Raw genomic sequence first — 21,195 nt, 5'->3', positions numbered from 1 at the left:
AATTGTTTTGGAAATACATATCTAGGATAAAATATACGACGTAGAGTAAATTCTCCACCCACCTCACTTTTTTAGTGTCCCTTCACACTGAGTGATCTAACCCTGGCCCCTCAATCCTTATATAGTGTTTTCTTTTTAATTGAGGAGGATAAAGAAGTCCTAATAGGGCATCAGATGGCTTCATATTAAATTAGCTTCTCACACTCAAAAGCCTAAATTGGACCTGAATTATTGATCTGAATTATTGCGTGATAAAGAATGAGTATCAAGGACCACTTCAAGGATACCAAAGACATTTTAAAATATTCCGCAGTTGTATTATGAATATTAATGTGCTTTAAATATCTAGTTAACTACCTATAAATCTATCAAATTTTTATCAGGTTGCACATCTTAACAACGTATTGTACAAGCAAAAAAAAGAAGTTAAAAACATCCTACAGATGTTTCACTGTACCTGCTAAATTATCATTTATAAACTCAGATAGAATGAATGCAAAACATCCTACAGATGAGTTGACATGGGCAAATATACATGCATATTACCTCGTTATAACAATAGGATTTAGCCCAAATACATTTTAACCAAGATATTAGATAACTTTTGTTCAATGGGACAAAGGAAAAGAGATCGTCATGAATACATGAGATCTTCATTATTTAAATACACATGTGCAACTTTTCCATTTTTAACCCCGCTTCCCTAAACTCTCTACTTTCCTTCTCATGTAGACTATACAGCAAAGCTCTCAGTGATATTCTTAGGAAAACGTCTCTAAAAATGGCCAAATATAAATCATCTCTTTAACCATCCCCAGCAAGATTCTGGGAACTGTTTAGCAGGACATTTTCTCAGAGCAAGGTTTCCGACTCTTTCCCATAACTTTTTTGTATCTAAAAATAGTGTCTAGAACACTGAATTTTGTTTTTACACTTATTTATAGAGCAAACTCGAATGCATACACACACACACACACACACACACACACACACACGTATATTTAGACATACATACATATGGACATATCCTACCCAGTATATGGAAAGAGAACAGGCTTATATTAAACACCTAGTATAGCTTTGGAGACAAACTGACAGCTGTTTATCACCCAGTTAGAATCGTATTTGACCCATTCATTTAAAACCACAAATAGCAATGAACCATAAAGCACTCCGAGTCATGTCCTTCTACATTAGAAAAAAAATAATAATAACATGAAACATTCAACTTAAGAAAAGGGTAATATAAAGTTGCTGTTACTTGACTCTGGATTTGTTTTATCTTAGCTCTGACATACATTTCTGTGTAGTCTCCTCTGCTTAGAATCAACCATCTTGTTAGCCACCTGTTCCTAGGGAATAGAACAGACTGTCTCAAATTTAACAAAACAAACAATAAAAAAAAAAAAAACTTAAAGTTGTAGCTAAGAGAAAAGGTCTGACTGTTATGCACTGTACCATCACCAACCCATCGTACCTAACATCTAAGGATGAAAAGCTCTGTTCTTTTGGCTCAATCTCCCAGTGCTTTCCTGCACCAAGAAATAAAGCACGGGAGGTGGGAATTTGCCTCAAGGTTTCCATCGCGGGGAAAGGAAGTGGATAAACACAGCTCATGAGAGCCCCTCCCCTCCACACAACCGAGAACATCTGTCTGCCTTGGAAAGGATGACAGCGGCCAAGTGGGGTGGATTTTGAGCTCCACACGGTGTCAGCCAGGAGAGCCCCTCAACCAACTTGCCTTTTCATCACACCGCCTGGGGAAATGGACCACTGATTCCTCCTCTAGGCTGTACCAGGGCTTCGGTTAAGTTGCTGGTGCCCCGAGCGTTTAGTTCGGTTTTCACACCTGTTGCCTTACCTCACTTAGCTGAGTGTCTGCGCTTGTGTAATCCAGGGCCAGCCACTGCCTTGGCCAGTCGTTGCCTTTGTGGAGTGAGGACCTAGTAAGAGAGCAGGCTGCACCTGCTGCATAGCAGTCACGGACAGTCTGAGGAGCAATGACAGCTGTCAGGGCACTTCACTGCTACCTGCTCTCCCCCAGACCCGGCGTCCCACGGGCCTCCCTGTTCCGCTTCCCTCCGCAACCCCTCTCTCCTTTCCTTGCCTCTCCAGCAGCCAGGATGTGGTCATGCTTCTAGAAAAAGCAAGTGCAAAAGAAAACCCTCCTCCTGTCAGAGGCATTGATAAACAGCAAGTTGTGGAGAGTCCAAATGTTTTAATTCATTAGTCCTGGCAAACCTAAAATACAAACAGACTTGCTTCACAAGACAGGAATGTCTTCAGCGTGACCCAATCGGTGTCTGTGTCTATTCCAGCAAACTGGCAAAGATAGCATGACTCCAGTCAGCAAAAATGTCAGCAGCTCCAATCGGCTCAGCAAGACCCGGCCAACTCGGACAAGCCGCAGGCTGACTCTCAGATGATAGCAGCAAGGATCCCAGTTAAGAACGTGAGGCTTGAGATGGACGCTGATGGGCTCGAGGACTCGATCCCATCTACAAACACACCCGACTGCAAAACCAGTCCATGGTGAAAAGGAATGGAGCATTTCACTTGTTCATCCTCTTTAGTAGCTATAAACCTGCAGGTGTTTTAGTTTAAAAGAGTTGGATGATGATATTGAGGTTGAATAATTAAAGATAAAGAAGTGTGAAGAGACTGCAAAGACAAGCCATAGACAGAAAGAGTAGTCTTTGCAACTAAGTACCAGATAAAGAGCCAGTGTCCAAAATATGAAAAGAACTCTTTAAATAGTAGGAAAGCAAACAACCAATTTTTAAAAATATGCAAGAGATCTGAAGAGGCACCTCACCAAAGATATACAATGGCAAATAAGCATGCAAAAAACTGCTGAACACCATAGGTCATTAGAGAACTACGAACATGAGTGACCACTACACACATATCAGAATGGTCAAAACCAAAACATGGACAGCACCCAATACTGATGAGGACACATAATGGCACAGCCAGCTTGGAAGACAATTCGGTAGTTTCTCACAAAACTAAGAGGACTCTTACCCTATGACCCAGCAGTCCTGCTCCTTGGTATCTACCCAAAGGAGTTGAAAACTACTGTCCACACAAAAACTCACACATGGATATTTACGGCCACTTTCCTCATAATTGCCGAAACCCAAATGCAGACAAGACATCCTTTGGAAGGTAAATGGATAAACCAACTGTGGTCCATCCAGATAGGGGAATCTTACTCATGATAAAAAGAAAAGAGCACTCAAGCCACAAAAAGACATGGAAGAAACTTAAGTGTATATCTTTAAGTGAAAGAACCCAATGTGAAAAGGCCAGAGACTGGGGGCATCTGGGTGGCTTAGTCTTTAAGCATCTGCCTTTGGCTCAAGTTATGAACCCAGAGTCCTGGTATCAAACCTCACATCAGGCTCCCTGCTCAGGGGGAAGCCTGCTTCTCCCTCTCCCAGCCCCCCTGCTTGTATTCCCTCTTTTGCTCTCTCTCTCTGTCGAATAAATAAAATCTTAAAAAAAAAGAAAGAAAGAAAGAAAGAAAACTAAAAGGCTACGGACTGCATGATTCCAGCTATGCAACACTAAGAAGACAGTACAAAGATCAGTAGTTGCCAGAGGTTCAGGGGAAAGGCAGCAGCGTGGGTTAAACAGGTGGGACTTTTAGGGCAGTGAATCTGTACTGGTGATATTAAACTATACTATACTATACTATACTATACTATACTATACTATACTATACTATACAGTGATACTATAATGGTGAATGCATGTCATTATACATTTGTCAAAACCCACAAAATACACAACACCAAGAATGAACCCTAACCCAAACTGTGGACTTTAGTTAATAATACTGTATCTATCCTGGCTCATCATTTGTAACACATGTACCATACTAATGCCAGATGCGAATACAAATGGGAAAAAGCATTGGGAGGGCATAAGGGAAACCTCCTTTTTATTTATTCTTTTCTGTAAGCCTAAAACTGCTCAGAAAAAGAAGTTTAATAAATAAGTAAAAGGACTTAGCAGGTAGTTGGCCAGTCAGCTGATCTCAGCCTAGGTCGTGATCTCAGGGTAGTGAGTTCAAGCCCCTCACTGGGCTCCATGCTGGTCATGAAGCCTGCTTAAAAAAAAAAAAAAAAAGGCTAATTTGTTATGATATCCACAGCAATAAGCTACACAGATTCAGATAATTAGAGCCTTCACATAGAAACCTATTTGCATTTCTAACGGCAAATCTTCACAGGAATCATTATTATTCTTGTTGTTTTATGGTTAATAATATCACCCGACATAATGCATTATAATTATCAAAGGAGTCTTATCCACTATCGTATCCTCATCTTCCCTGTATCCTATAACATAATCATGGTCAATATTGTCATCCTTACCTACAGATGAGCAAATGGAAAATGGAAAGACCCAGAATGAGGTAGCACCTTCCTCCACTGCCCCGATCATCAAAACTCTGGAGAAACCACCCAGAGATGGAAAAGGAAAGTTACACGTTAAATACAATAGAACAATCATTCTTTATGTTATTGTAAGAAGCACCTGACAGTTGCAACATTGGTCTTTACACAGACAGTTCCTCCGTGTCAATTAAAGCAATCCTGGGGACTGCCCATTTTCTGAGCCTTGGTGTCAATGGCTCCGTCCTCATCACATCAAAGATGACAACAGTAATCTGGTGGATGCCCAGTTGATAAAGAACTATAAAGAGAAAGATTTCATTAAAGGATAATTTGGCAGCAACCAGAAAGGAACAAAAAGAACACATCCAAATAATCTAAATGTGCTCTGTCCAAGTCTCATGATACAAATTCAAGGTTTTAAACAGTAATTAATATTCACTAGCTCTTCTGTTCCCATAGGAGCAACAATGTATTTCTTGGCTCTTTATCTAAACACTTTCAAGAGAGTAACAAATCTGAAACCCAAGTGAAATCCCTTCCCACAACTGTAACCCAAAATAACTTCATGGTATTTTAAGAATTTAATAGAATTGTACTAATTCAATCAAAAAAGGATTGTGAGGATATATCAAAATAGTAACAGATGAACAGTATGTCTCTGGGTAAAATCAATGCGTATAATTTTTATTTTCTTCTCTTCAGCAATAAATGTATTTTATTGTGAGGTGAAAGTTAGTTTTTAATAGTATTCTAGGAGCTTTTCAAAAACTGAAATCCAAACTTGCTTCTGAATTGTGGTCTATAATATGCACAGAGGCTCATGGGACAGGTCATCGTTGCAACTAATGGGGTCCAAAAGTCTCGATACAATTCAATAAGCATTTGAGGAAGATTTATTTCCTTACTTATTTATAGTAATCTTTACACCCAACATGGGGCTCAAACTCACAAAACTCATATCAAGAGCTGCACACTCTTCTGACTGAGCCAGCCAGGTGCCACTCATTTGAAAAAGATTTAGTATGCTCCAGGCTAGTGTTTCCCAAACTTGCCTCATCACTGGGCTCATGCCTTTTAAAAATCCTATTCCTAGGCTCTGCCATGGCAATGACTCAGTAGGGCTGGGATGGGCCCAGGGTTTTGTAAATTTAAATAAGAAATACTAATGCCTATTAACGGTGTTTAGGGAATGGTTTATAAGACATTCCTGACCCAAGGTTCTAAGGAAAGACTGATTATTTCATGTCATGAAATAACCAACCCTTGAACTATGTGGGGGCTTAGGGATGCCAACATCCCCCCGCTGGCAGTCAATCATCCACATGTATCTTTTGATTCCCCCCCAAAATTAATTACTCATAGGCTACTATTGCCCAGAAGCCTTACTGTTAATACAAATAGCTGAGTAACACATATTTTGTATGTTTTATGTATTACATACCCTGTTCTTCTTCTTTTTTAATCTGAGGAAGTGAGAGAGAGGGAGAGAGAGAGAGCCGGGAGAGGGAGAAGGAGAAGCAGGCTCTCTGCTGAGCAGGGAGCCCAATGTGGGTCTCCATCCCAGGACCCTAATGTCATGACCAGAGCTGAAGGCAGATGCTGAACATACTGAGCCACCCAGGTGCCCCTATATACTCTATTCTTACAATGAAGCAAACTAGGGGGAAAAAAATGTTAAAATCATAAGGAGGAGGAAATATAGCACTACTGTATCGAAAAAAATCTGCATATAAGTGGACTTGAATAGTTCAATCTTGTGTTTTCCAAGGGTCCACTGTATTTCGTGCAGAGGAGAATTCAGGCTAGCAGAACAATCATCTTTATACCACTAAGCTCAAGGCTGAATAGATGAGAACAATTAAACCACTCAGTGGGCCCTTCTGGGGGTTTGCAGCTCCCTCATTGCAAAAGGCAGGCTCTTCTGGGTCCCCAGCCTGGCTCCGTCTCTTGCTGGTATGGGACTTCAGTAATGTTGCTTAACTAATCTGTGCCTCAGTTTCCCCAAGTATGATATATTTGTCATAGGCTGTTTTGATTATTTAAAGATCAAAAATGCCAAGAAGACAATAAGCACAATGTAAGTAAAAATTATTATTTTAGGGGGAAAACCATATGCAAAGTGTATCTAGAGCTAGAAGGCCTAGGTTTGCATTGTGATTCTGTGCAAGTTTACACTAGATACTTGACATGCCCAGCCTCAATTCTGTCACTTAGAGCAGGGGTTGACACACTTTTTCTGTAAAGGGCCAGAGGGTAAATGTTTTAAGCTTTGCAAGTCATACCGGCTCTGCTACAATGACTCACCTCTGCCATTTCTGTTGTCAAAAGCGGCAATAGACAGCATGTAAATGGATGGATGGATGCCAATAAAACTTTAGTTATAAAACAGTAAACAGATGAGCACAGCTGTGTTCCAGTAAAACTGTACTTATAGACAATGAAATTAGTTTTTCATACAATTTCTAAATATCACCAAATACTATTCCCCTTTTGGTATTTAAGGTTTCTTTGAGATACTACTGGCATATGACACTATATTAGTTTCAGGAGTAAAGCATAATGACTCAATATTTGTATATGCTGTAAAGTGATCACCACAATAAGTCTGGTTAACATCCTCACCACACATAGTTACTGATTCTTTTTCTTGTGATGAGAACTTTTAAGACCTACTCTCTTAGCAACTTTCAAATGTATAGGACAGTATTGTTAACTATAGTCCCCATGCTGTACATTACATCCCCGGGATTTCTTTATTTTAAAACTGGAACTTTATATCCCTTTCATATTTGTTGACTATTTAAAAATATAAAATCCACTCTTAGCTCATGAGCTATACCAAAACAGGTAGTGGGCCAGATTTTTCCTGAGGTCTATAGTTTTAGGACCCTTAATATATAGAATGAGCCCAACAAGAAAGTATAGGATAGCTCATGGTTTCCCAAACTAGAATAATACAGTGTGTGGGTAAGGGGATGTATGGGAAGCATTTTATATGGAATTTTAATTGTTTTATACTATATGTTTATCATTTATAGTTGATTAGATTTGACATATGTGTCCCAATTTCTGTAATAACGTAGACATCAGGCTCATGGAGAAGAATGACATTTTCTTTAAAATTATTGACTATGGGAAATTATATTTATCTTATATTTCAATGTTTGCCTCTTTCCCAAGAATATAAACTAGAACTAATAAAACCAAGTTTTAAAACTTGCTACACAGTAAAGATTTATTTTATCATTTTAATATTATCCTAAGGAAAACATTAATTCCTTCTCACCTATAAATATCCCAGTATGTACCCCAAAGGGCAAGAATACTCCCTTCTTTAACACATCTGAAGAGTGGTATAATACCAAATAAGAATCCCCATAGTTGCCCAACATCATCAACATCCAGAGAGCGCTCAGATCTCCAGTTTTCTCACAAATGTCTTAAATTAATTTTTCAGTTCATCTTTTATTTTTAATCAAGACCCAAACAAAGTCTGCATACATGATTGGTTGCTATTGTTTTTACATTTTTTTAATCTACAATTCATTTTTTGGTAATTTATTTATTTTAGAAAACCATAGAGGTTCCCTCTAGACTCCCTGTAAGTTGACAGTTAGATCCAGAAACTTGATCAGATTCAGGTTTGATTTTTTTTGGGGGGGGGGCGGGGGGCTGGGAGAAGCAGGACTGCTTCGTAGGAAGTGAATACTATTCTTTTAAAGAAAAAGTGTTCTCCAATATTGACTTAGATAATTTTGATAATAATGGTACCTAAGAACATGCATAAAACTATGTGCAAGCTTCTCACGAAACTTATTAAAACCAAATTGATAAAACACTTATAAAAAACATGTTTATAAATTAAACACAATTAAAACACCATTTAACCCCATTAATTTATTTTTTTAAAGATTTTATTTATTTATTTGACAGACAGAGATCACAAGTAGGCAGAGAGGCAGGCAGAGAGAGAGAGAAAGAGGAGGAAGCAGGCTCCCTGCTGAGCAGAGAGCCTGATGTGGGGCTCGATCCCAGGACCCTGGGATCATGACCTGAGCCAAAGGCAGAGGCTTTAACCCACTGAGCCACCCAGGCGCCCCTAACCCCATTAATTTAAGATGACAGAAGGCTTCCCTGAAAATAAGCGAGTATATGCAACTTGAATATAGTAGTCATTTGAAGAGTATGATTCCTTAGTGTTCCTCTGTCCACACTGCTACAAGCATGATGACTGGTTGCTTATGGGACTTTTCTTCTGCGACCTACATTGAAATTCATGCTTGATTGGTGCTCATGACATCCTTGCCCTTCACACAAGCACACATGATCAAGAAAGTGCTCAGCACCTGGTGTCTGCAAATATTGGCCTCCTTTTCTCTAACCACAACTGCTTCTTTTGTACCATATTAACCCATGAACACAGCCTGTTAAAATTGGAAGGCCTAAGTAGATATATCCTGAATATTTTTCTGACATTTCTCAAATGAGCTTCAGTCTTAAGGTTACATCTTTACTGAAATTACTAAAGAAAATCATTGAACTACTGCTAAAAATCCCAGACACTGAACTGTATGGTCCATTAATTATTGTAGTTGTCTGTCTTCTTGGTGTATGTCTTTACTTTGAAAGCCTCCAACTGTGAGAGCAGACCAAATGCCAGTCAAACCTCCCATGTGATTGAGGGAGAGTAAAAACAAGCTTTAGCTTTAAATTAGGATTTATATCAGAATTCTTTCAGGTATGAGAGTCAAAAACCAATTTAACGTTGGCATAAATAACAAAAGTTCTCATGACTTTGGTTCTCATGACTAGGTAATCCAGGGGACTTCTCATTTCAGAAATGGATTTATACAAAGGCACAGAGACATCAGGAATATGTCTCTTTTCACCTCCTGGGTCATCTTTCTCTAGAGTTAACTCCATTCTCAAATGGAGACTCCCCATGTGGGGGCCATAAGCTATCTAAATTCACATCCTATCAGCTTTAAAAGCCCGATCAAAAGAGAATATCTTGGGCACCTGGGTGGCTCAGTGGGTTAAGCCTCTGCCTTCAGCTCAGGTCATGGTCTCAGGGTCCTAGGATCGAGCCCTGCATCGGGCTCTCTGCTCAGCAGAGACGCTGCTTCCCCCCCTCTCTGTCTGCCTCTCTGCCTAATTGTGATCTCTCTCTCTCTGTCAAATAAATAAACAAAATATTTTGAGAGAGAGAGAGAATATCTTTTCCTCAGAATACTTGGATACAAGAGTCATTGGCCAAGTTATTGACCATATCCATCACTGTGGACAGACAAGGAGTAGAGTATTTGGACAACTGAGGCCTGTGTCACAGACCCACCCAGAAAGTTGGGTACAGAGGGAATTAGTCCCCAAACTGATAAATTGGTATTGGCATAGCAAAAAAGAAAGGAAGGAAGGAAGGAAGGAAGGAAAGAAAAGGCCACTTAAAAATCCTATGCTACTATCTTTGGAAGTAGGTATATCAGTGTCCCATGAGGCACTCAGATTTCAAGATGGTGGTGAAAATGACCTTGATGGGTCATTTTACCTGATGAGGCAATAACTTCCAGACCTTGGCTTAGTTCTTTTCATACACATGACATCACTTAATCACAAAACACACCTTTAAGATGGCTACAGTCATTTCTGTCTTATAGAGGAAGAAAAAGACTCCAAAAGTTTTAGTAATTTGTCTAAGTTGCAGAGCTAACAAAGTACTAGACCAATTTTTTTTTCCAAAATAAACTTCTTCATCTACAAACCAAAATCCTGTTCAAGGCATATGGCTGAAGTTGCCTTTGTAGAAGATGCTTTTTCCCATCGCCAGAGTGGGAGTCTCAAAAGTCATTTCTTTATAAAGGAGAAATGCAAAGTCTCAAAAAATGCAGGGTGTATTTATCTTAACAATCAAATGCCAACAGATACAAACTTTGTCACTTCATTCAATGAATAAAAACGAGTTATTCCTTGTGCAGGGAATGAATACGAAGCCTCCATAATCAGCAGTCCGAGAAACAAAGAATATCACACTGGACTAGGATTTTAATCCGACTCCTTGGGGAAACTGAGACCCAGAAAAAGAAGGTTATGCCCTCGGACTGGAGAACAAATAGGAAGATGAGCACTAAAAGTTCACACCTGCTTCAATAGCATCATCCTCTTTATAAGCTTAAATTTATACAGGAGTCCAGATATACCAACCAAATATTACTTTTGAAAGCACAATAAGACTCTTATAAGGTATGGATTTATACCATTTAAGTTTTGAAAGAAAGGCAGAAGTGAAGTAGGAGAGATTCCTGATCTCACTGATTCTTACACAAAACATCATTTCCCTCACCTCTCCATGCAGAACTGATCACCAAATTGGGTGACTTCTTCCCAAATATGTTTCACAACATCCAGGTGTGGATTTCATCACCAAAACAACATCATTATTTACCTTCCTTTAAAAAGAAAGGTCTGAATCACTATCATACACTGATGAAAAGTATCCATTGGACAGAGGCAGGTTTTGGGAACCCTGACTCCCATAGACCCCTTCCAAAAGCCTGGGTGGGACCTTTGCAATGGGTTCACATGGTCATATGTCTTTATAAAATCTGCAAAACTGAAATAGATTAGCAACATTGATTAAGATTTTCATCTCTTACCAATTCTGCTTCCCCTCTGTCACATTTCCTCTTGTGTTGAGTAGAAATGGATTCGCAGTGGGAATTTGGCTAAAGGAAAGTTGAACTGGAGATACATGTACTATCCATATACTCCTGTGGTTCTCTGTCTCAGTACAGAATATACGTCTGGCTAAGCCAGTGTGGGAATGGCTTCCAGTATAACCCCACCGCCCACTGTGCCAATTCACAGCATGACAACACCAGGATGCAGAGCCATTGGTCATCTCATAATATCAGTGTGCCATAGAGGGCATGCACCATTTTCTAGACTTCTCCAACAAAATTCCATGAGCTTCAAACACCACTAACCAAGATCCATGCCTCCACTTCTAAAGAGATTTACAGGTAAAGATGGCAGCTCAAACATTTTCATTTCTGAAGCCCTACTAAAATGATAGTAAAGTTTTTTTTGTTGTAGCTGGCTTTTGTTTTTATTTATTTTGCTTTTGCTTTTAGGCATAAATCCATAAGGATGGGGGAAAATAGGGACAAACACAGTAGGAACAAAGTTTTACAAGCTGGAAAGCAGGTGGAAGGGAACTAAGAAAGGATGAGTAGTCTGCTGATACCTGAATCAAACCTTAGCAAGGCAAGTTGAGATTCAAAGTAGATTATAATCTTCATAACAGGAGGCAAAAAATAGAAGAATCAGTAGTCAGCAATGTTTTGGGACTCTCAGTCACAATACTGGAAACCACAAGGAAATGGAGCTAATCTTGAATCATCTAAAGATAAAATTATTTCAATGTAGAATTCCATATCGGAGCAAAACAACAATCAAGAGTGAGAATCAAGATCTTAAAAAAAAATAATTTATATCCCATACACTTTTCTCAGAAAGCTATTGGAGTAAACTAGAAAAGAGGAGGCCTCAGACACGGAGACAGAAGAGAAGGGAAAATACTTTCAGCATGACAGTAAAGGAGATTAGAGTGACCCTATGGACCAGGAGCAGAGGACAGGCCACAGAGGCAGGTTCAAAGACCACAGGAATGATTCCTTAGGAATAGGAAACAGTTAGACTTTATTGGTACCATATGAGAAGAGATTTATACTGTTGGCAGAAGAGCAAAGACATTTAGGATTGAATTAATGACAATACATGAACTGAAAAAGGAAACAAACAAGAAAATGAACAGGGCCATCTGTAGCAAAGCAGAAGGAACAGTAGTTGACTATTCGCCTCAGCTGTGAATAGTAGTTATATGACCTTAATAATGTAAATACCAAATACTGATCCAACTAAAATCTCACTGTTGAAAAGAGGTGGTGTAGGAAGGGTGCCTGTGTGTGTGATGGCACCAGGGTATAGGGAGGCAGAACCCAATCCTCATTCTCCCGCCAGCAGATAATGACGCAGACCGAAAAAAGCAAGAAATCGTAATGCAAACGCATGGTGCAGGGGTTAGAGGTAGAAACCAACATCATTCTAGAAAGCAGTTACCTTTGGAAGGGAGAACTGGGGAGGAGGGCTGAGCGCTGTTAGGATTTTTCAACAAATCTTGTGGAAATACTCAGCTCGTCAGTGTATCAACGTGTCAAACTTTGATAAAAGTTAAGATGTCCAAGGCTCCATCTGTGGGCTGAGTCTTGCCTAGAAGATAATATTCACCATTCCAAGTCTTCTCACCTTGACCTCTTCTCCTCTGGTCTCAGCTCATGGCCTTCTCTCCCTACAAGGGGCCACACTGAGCCCTCAGTGCCTTCAAACACTATAGCCTTGGTACTTACTTTGTGCTCTTGCTGATCAAGGCCATCTCTGCTGTCACCTCCTCTGTAAAGCCACTTGAACTCACTATTCCCAAAGCCTTTGCGCATGCTCATGCTAAAACACTCCGCAGCACTTGGTGTTGCTTCCATCTCTTTACAGATTGGTCCCCTTTCCACCATGAAACTACTAGAGCAAAGGCACATGCACGGTGCCTGGTCCATAGCAGAAGCTCAATAAATATTACGGGAACTAAATCGAATCTGGGATCCAAGTGTCTAGTGAAGACACCCAGAGAAAGCAGGGATGTCAGGAGAGAAGTTAAGAGTTATCAGTTTATTCTGCTGGTTTTTCTAATTTTGTCTACTGCCAGGCCTGAACTGATCTTAACTCTAGAGCAGTTTTTGTGAAGAATCAGTAGTCAAAAAGCCGCAGGGATGACCAAATGAACTGAGGTATCCCTGCCCTAAAAGGCACGCTTGAAGAACACACCAGGTCATTGCTGACTGTGGGCGGCCTCAGTTTTGCTGAGTGGCATACAGTAGTCCCCCCACTTACTGGCAGTTTTGCTTTCCATGGTTTCAGTTCCTGCCAGGGAACTATGGTCCAGAAGCCAATGACCCTCGTTTTGACGTATCATCAGAAGGTCAAGAGTAGCCCAGCGCTGGGTCACAATGCCTGCATCATTCCCCTCACCTCATCTCGTCATGTGGGTACTTTATCAGCTCACGTCATTGTAAGAAGAGTGAGTACAGTACAATAAAACATTTTGAGAGACAGTCCACATTCACATGACTTCCATTACAGTGTATTGTTATAATTGTTCTATTTTATTCTTAGTTAATCTTGCTCATCTCTTACTGTGCTTACATTAAAAATTCAACTTTAACATGGGCACAGGAAAAAAATACAGCATACAGAGGGTGTGATACTGCCCGTGGCTTCAGGCACCCACAAGGGTCTTGGAACCCATCCTTCATGGATAAGGTGGGATTACCATACACTCTCCAGGCCAGAGCTGAGTCACTCCAGAAAATGAAGAGAATTGAAAAAGCTGTGTGAGAAAGAGGAAGCGAGAAAAGAGACCAGACAACAGGATGCCAAGAAGAGAAACATGAGATTCCAAAGGAATAGTCTACATTTTTCTGAGCAGTATGTAATCCGTTTCCCTAGGAAACATACAGTAAAATCCACCTTGTTCGCCAATGCATTTGGACATGTGTATTTTGAGGATGTAAAAAGATAACGAGTCTGGGGGTGCCTGGGTGGCTCAATCAGTTGAGCATCTGCCTTCGGCTCAGGTCAGGATCTCAGGGTCCTGGGATCAAGTCCTGCATCGGGCTCTCTGCTCAGCGGGGCCCCTGCTTCTCCCTCTCCCTCTGCCATTCCCCACCACTCATGCTTCTCTCTCTCCCCCTCAAATAAATAAATAAAATATAAAAAGCAAAAAGTAGTGATTCTAAACCCAAGATTGCTTGTGGGAGAGACAACAGAAGTTACCCAAAGGGCTCAGCCACTTTAGACTATGACACAGGATCCTCCTGAGTGGTGCCCAAAGGCCAAGGACACGGAGAGTTGCAAGACTCATCTAAATGGGAAGCCGATGTTATGGAAAAATGTTGCTGTTGATGGTGGAGGTATTTAATTAGTTAAATTGACAACTCAAAACGTTTCCATTTCATTACCAGCTTACACAGACTCCGTGTTTTCAGAGGTAGGAGAAAAGTAAAATGACTTGGAAGGGCAGTAAAGAAGACACACATTAGCAATTCACCTTTATTGTGGAAAAAGTCACCAACATGAGAGTAAAAGAAAAATGACCCAACACAATGCTTTAGTCACCTTTTCATCTTGGTTCTGTCTCTCACTCACTTAGCCGCATTGACATCATTACTTCCCATCCCAGGGCCACACTTTCCCTGATCTGAAAGTGAGAGATTTAAAATTGACCCACTGAGCCACCCAGGTGCCCCATAAAATTGAGGCTCTCTGAAATTCCTCTAATTCCAAATTCTTTCATTTGGGGAGGTAGAACAGCCCTAAAAATGAAAAAAAAAACAAAAACAACAAAAAAAACAAATTATCCTCAGAATTCCTTCACTAGTTTTGATTCAGTAAAGGGACAACCGGTTTGTAATAAACCAAAAATACATTTTACAGCAACCGTCAAGAACAGAGTGAAGATAATCCCTCTTCTTTTTCCTGTTGAGGCCAGTTACCAACACCACCCCCAATTTTACTGCCAAACCCATTTAGTCATCGGATATTTCATACCCCAGCAAAATCCATTCAGTCCCTGATTATACTGTGAAACCGGAGGAAAGTGACAAGGAAGAGATCATGTTTTGTTCATCAAAACATTTTTCAAATTAAGCCATCACATCCTAAAATAGTGGATTAGAATCACCCAGCAGGACTTCTTCCTGAAAGCATGCAAATGCATAATCTTTGTTTAGAAGTGGGGTGTCAATTACTTGTGCAGATACAAAAATGACTAACAGCTAAAACCTAATAAGACACCTGTCAATTTCCCTTTTTTTAGCTTGGCCACTTTCAATTCATAGAAGTTGCCCAATACAAACAGCATTTTGCTGACAGTTCTGTGTGAGCTTAGGCAGTGATAGCATTCAAGCGAAAATGGAGTTTCCGATATTTCCATCCGCTCTTAAAAATACATTTTAAGAATTACAGTATTAACCACAAATGAATGGATGCCTCACCTCTCCAATGAGATACAGAAATAACATCGTTAAGTCCACCAGAGAAGGGACAGCTTCCCATCCTTGCTCCAGCTAAATGAGAATGAAAAAAATTTCCTAGAAGAGACTACAAATAGAAACAGACATTTTCCTGGAACAGAAAAATCCCAGTGAAGGACAGGAGATGATCTCCTTTTGAGATCTGGGAATATATTAAATATAAGAAACCTATCAATAGTGAGGACAGAGTTCATAAATGCTTCTGTTGTCTGAGGTGAAGGCATCCTTCATTAACAAAAAGCCTTACTCAAGACTAGCATAACCAAGGTAAGAATCCAAGTGATATTTCACAGGTTGCCAGACTAGTCCTAATAATTTAAATTTGACAAGTCTGTACTATAAGGTCCTTTATGGACCGAGTTCCATGAAAATGGAAGTTATTTGTCAGGAAAGCATTCCTGAACATGAAAAAAAATTATTGCTTTTAAAAGTCCTCTGGACTAACTAACTAACTACTGCATCCTATGAACGTTAAAATTATATATATATGAATACATATAAATATGTATATTCAAACATTTTTATTTACTTTATTTACTATTATATTTTTATTTACTATTTTATTTACTATTAAAGTATAATTGACATACAAAGTCATATTAGTTTCAGGTGTATAACATAGTGATTCAACAATTCTATATATTACTCAGTGTTCACCAGGTAGACGTAGTCGAATTTTTAAAGAGGCTTATTAGCATGCTTTTAGAATTCCCTTTCCAAATCTATATTCTGAAATTCACATGAACATACATTATGTTCCCTTTTACCAAGAAAAAGAGTAAATGAAGATGAATGAGAATATAGAATGAATAGTATTTTGTATTCCATTTAGGTTTTTTAAGCAAGGGTTTTTAAAAAATTTATCTCCTATCGATCTGAGCTGTTTTTAATAATTTTCTTTAAGTACACATTAAGAGCAAAAAATAGAGTGATTTTAACTAGGTCTTTCCAGCTTTGTCTCCGTGAACATTAACAAAGAATTGGAGCACATGTGATTACATTACTAATGCTAGAACTAGGTTTCTTTTAAATCACCTAAGTCATTCCCTGCTTTAACCCATGAAGAGACTCATCCATCATTTATATTTACATGTATCTTTTAAAAATAATTTACACCTATAAGTTCCATTCATATTGTGAGGATAAGATCCCAGTGTCATTTACCTGACTCTTCTAAATTCATGTAGCTTAATAAGGTGAGAACACCAAGGTCAATCCTAGGACAGAGTTAGCACAACTTGAGAACTATTCTAGAGCACTAAAGCATTGTAAGTAAAAAACAAATCTCATAAACTGCATATTTCCTTGGTCTAGCACTGTGGATGGAACCGAAAATGCATCCAAAAATGCTGAATGAATGAATACCCTTTGCTGAAAAAAGCATAGAACATATGTAAATAAACCACGTAGGAAGCCATGGGACAGAGCCTAAGCCTCCATTTACCACCAACTCACTCAGTTTCTTCAAGTGGTAACAACCTCTTCAGTTCTCAGAATACCGAATTGTCATTTTTTAGATCTAACTAACATTTACAGAGATTGCATGTATGCTAAATGCTGCTTTGAGAGCTTTAAACACAGGGGTGCCTAGGTGGTTCTGACTCGGTTTCGGCTCAGGTCATGATCTCATGGTGTCATGTGAGACTGAGCCCCACCCTCCGGCTCCACTGGGTATGGAGGCAGCTTGGGATTCTCTCTCTCCCTCTCCTCTGCCCTCCACCCCCCACCCCTCCACGCTTTCTCTTTCTCAAATAAACAATTTTTTTTTAAATTTTTCTTTAAATACAATGATTCATTTAATCCTCAGAACAGTCCTATGATTAGGGCCAGCTTCCTGGGCAACAACAGAGGGCCTCCCTCCCCCAGAAGGACTCCACACTTGGTTTAATGCTCTGCTGTCGCCATCTTGACATTGGAACAGGGGGCCCAGCATTCACTTCACTGAAATTTGAACAAAGGGCTCTGCGAATTATGTAACGAATGCTTTCCATGAAGTGTTAGAACTATTATCCTTCCCATTTTACAGATGCAGGAACTGAGGCAAAGAGAAGTTAAGTAACTTGCCCAAGTTCCCAAAGTTGGTCATTATTGAAACCAGGATTTAAATCCTGCCCAGCTCTGAACAACCCCCACCCTTGTCCCACTCGGGGTGGGAGATGCTGGAAGCCCTTATGCTCAGTTCCTCGCGGGTTCTGCAATCCTAGCTTAGTCCTTTACTGAGAGGAATGTTGTTTTCACTCTTTCCTCCTTCAATCAAGGCTTTTTATAGCTACAGAATAAAGAAAAAGACAAGTTGCATTCACAAACAAGCCGAATTTGAAAAAAGAACTGCTTAGCTAAATGAAAGGTGAGAGGGTTTGAAATGGTCATGGCAGGGGCTTAGCTATTTAAATGACAAGCTAAACAGGAGGGGCTATTTCAGGCTCTGATCCCCAAATTAGAGCTTTTAGGAGTGGAATCCAGAGCCCTACATGGGAAAGACCAAGTTAGCTGGGAATGGAGATGCCACAGCAGAGGCGGAACACATCAAAGGGAGCACTCCTGTGGCTGCCTTTTATAGAAGTGAAAACAGCCCAACTGCCCTGTTGTGCATCCCCTCAATCCCCGCCCCGCCCAGGGGGGAGCATAAATAAAAGGTTTGCATCAGCTGAGGATCAAATACTAAAGAAAAGCGTTAAGATATCCCTAGGACTCAGAGTCAGAGGTCATGTGGGAGAGAAGCATCTGGCCTCCCTTGGCTCTTGAGTTTCCTGCCAACCCTCTTCCATCCCCATCTTCTATCTAAGATAACTGTGCGTTTTTCACCTTAAAACCTATGAGCTCCAGGGGCGCCTGGGTGGCTCAGTGGTTTAAGCCTCTGCCTTCGGCTCAGGTCATGATCTCAGGGTCCTGGGATCTAAGCCCCACATCAGGCTCTCTGCTCGGCGGGGAGCCTGCTTCCCCCTCTCTCTCTGTCTGCCTCTCTGCCTACTTGTGACCTCTCTCTCTGTCAAATAAATAAATAAAATATTAAAAAAAAAAACCTATGAGCTCAAGCGAATGGACTGCAGACATTCCCCAGTAATCCCGGGCCTGGTCCAGACCACTTAAACTCTGAGAGTTGTTATTGTTGCTATTATTATTATTATTAATTACCAGACCACTAAACTCTGAGAGTTGTTATTATTATTATTATTATTGACTGTTGTCTCATTTTTTGTGTGCGCTCTACATTTGATTTTTTAAGAATCAGAATAAAACTCTTTTGTTTTATTAATTGCAAAACTATCTTCCAAATACAGGTCAGTAAAAAGACCACCCAGATTTGGGCACAAACATTGTCTCCAAAAAGAGCCCTGGAAGCTGCCGCTTGGAACCCAACACACTCCTTATCGCAAACTGCCCTTGTGACAGGCAGACCAGAACCATGTGAGCTACACCAAAGAGGGAGAAGTGAATGATTTTCAAGAATCTTCGAGTTCTCGGATAAAACCGCATGTTTTGGATTGGAGTATGTCAATCCAGTATAGGGTCCCATAGTTCTCAGACTATTGTGATTTTTTGATTGGTCAGTAGGGTCTCTATACATCCTAATATCTAGTCAATTTGCCAGCATCAGTCTTCTTAGGAGGTCCCCAACCTCTGTCTCCCTCCTAAGAACCATCAAGAACCAAGTAAGAATTCCCAAAGAGGTTCCCTGTCCCCAAGTCCATTCTGCATTTGGCTGAAGTCAGATATCCTGCCTCCCCCCGAATTCTTTCCATGACATCATTGTTCCACGTGCAACCAAAAGTCAGAAGCACTGACCCTGAAAGAGCAAATTGGAGGATGCACCTGTGAAGGCCATAGTTGGCAGCAGGGAAGTTTGCAAGGATGGTGACTGACCTGGACCTCTGGACACAAAACCATCTGCAACCACGCAGGTCACGGTTTAGGTTAACATCACATCACTATTCCAGGAAGCCTGGAAGACGAAGTTGTAAATAATTGGAGTGTTTCAGGAACTTCCCTAAAAACATTCACTTAAAAAAAATTCACCTAAGAGGCGCCCGGGTGGCTGAGCCCGGGTGGCTCAGTGGGTTAAAGCCTCTGCCTTCGGCGCAGGTCATGATCTCAGGGTCCTGGGATCGAGCCCCACATCGGGCTCTCTGCTCCTCGGAGAGTCTGCTTCCTCTTCTCTCTCTGCCTGTCTCTCTGCCTACTTGTGATCTGTCTGTCAAATAAATGAATAAAATCTAAAAAAAAAAAAAAAATTCCCTAAAAAAAATTTTTTCACCTAAAAAACACTATCCAGTGGTCCTTGATGAGTAAATAACCACCTCTCAGAACAGTAGAACCCTCAACCCCGTCATCAGATGATTCTTTATGCTTCCTGACAGGTGGCATTCTCAGTTTATCCACTAACTCTAAACCATTATGTAACAAACTTTGCCCAATCCCAATCAATTCCCACCAAGTTGAAAGACTCCCCTTAAACTAGGCTTCATAAAAATCCCCCTTTACCCTCTCAGTGCCAGGAAGCTACAGACTCTGCTTTGCTTTATCAACATTTTGATACTTGAAGGCTCTATTCGGGGAGTCAATAATCACTACTTCCTTCCCCTTCACAACCAGCTCCCACTTATTTGTCTCCCCTGAGGGCACAAATGCCACATCATCAACAACTGGATACAAGGAAGGAGTCGAGCTCTAAGAGAATTGCAAAGCAGAGGAGTGGTGCAGGCTTTCTTCCCAGGCAGCTGGGCGGGGACCTAGGAATCAGCATTGGAGGACCCATCTCAGCCCACAGAGATTTATGGACCTCCCAGAAATGGTCTCCCTGTCCTTCTGGGCGGTGAGCTAAGCCCTCCCTGACCTGGAAGCTGGGAAAGCCTAAGAGAAAAGGAAGAGAGACTTTCTCTCCGGGGGTCTCATCAATGGGTTAGCAGCCTACCTGCGTCTATCAGGCCTTCCCAGCAGACTTGGATGCCACCATTTGGAGATGCCAATGAGCAAAACTATGCCACAGTGAATGGACAAAGGAAAACAGACACATAAAAGGAGGCTCAGAGAAAGAGAGAGAGAGAGAGAGAGAGCAATCCACCAGATTGTTCTAATTCAGCACGGGCCAAGAGAAATAGAAGCATAGGAGAATGCCAAAGGGAGAAAAATGAAGTCCCAATTCATGTCCAAAAGCAGGTTGGAGCTAAAAATTATCATTTTCCAGCTAACATTTCACAAGATGAGTTGGAGGAAGGAAAGCCATGTTGATATCCAAAATGGTGGTATAAAATAATTAAAGGAATAAATATCCTCTTTGCACAAAGCAAAAATATAAATAGAATCATGAAAGAGAAGTAAAGAATTTTGAGAGAAAATCAATAATCAATATAATCCAAGAATCCTATATTTAAATCACCTATCAGTACAAATCATAATAGAAGTTCCAAGGCACAGAGGGAAAAGAGAAAAAAGAAATCATCGATAAACCTTGAAAATATACACACATTTATACAGATAGATATAAACACTCAAACGTACTTACACACATATATGGATGCATTCATGTACATCTTGATGACACGCACGTAAATCAATAATGGTATAATATCTAAGAATGTTTATAAATGCATTAATAAGTTAACATTTATGAAACTATGAAAGAGGCAAAGAAGCACCTGGATGGCTCAGTG

At 40.3% G+C, this 21,195-nt stretch overlaps 1 protein-coding gene across 5 annotated transcripts in view; it reads right to left on the bottom strand.

Annotated features, from left to right (window-relative positions):
* MAP3K7CL (MAP3K7 C-terminal like) overlaps nucleotides 1-2,065 on the bottom strand; it is a 64,028-nt gene extending 61,963 nt beyond the window's left edge. The window contains exon 1 of one of the 5 annotated variants that reach the window (XM_046002855.1): nucleotides 1,862-2,065. The gene's annotated coding sequence lies outside the window, so the exon portion shown is untranslated. Of the gene's footprint in view, nucleotides 1-62; nucleotides 81-1,298; nucleotides 1,331-1,861 lie in introns of those variants that run through there. The other 4 variants (XM_046002857.1, XM_046002854.1, XM_046002853.1 and 1 more) reach the window with 4 other exon arrangements.
* Between the last annotated feature and the right edge of the window lie 19,130 nt (nucleotides 2,066-21,195).

The sequence above is a fragment of the Meles meles genome, chromosome 4 (genome assembly GCF_922984935.1).
Source record: "Meles meles chromosome 4, mMelMel3.1 paternal haplotype, whole genome shotgun sequence".
Lineage (NCBI taxonomy): Eukaryota > Metazoa > Chordata > Mammalia > Carnivora > Mustelidae > Meles > Meles meles.
This window is presented reverse-complemented; position numbering and strand designations above follow the sequence as displayed.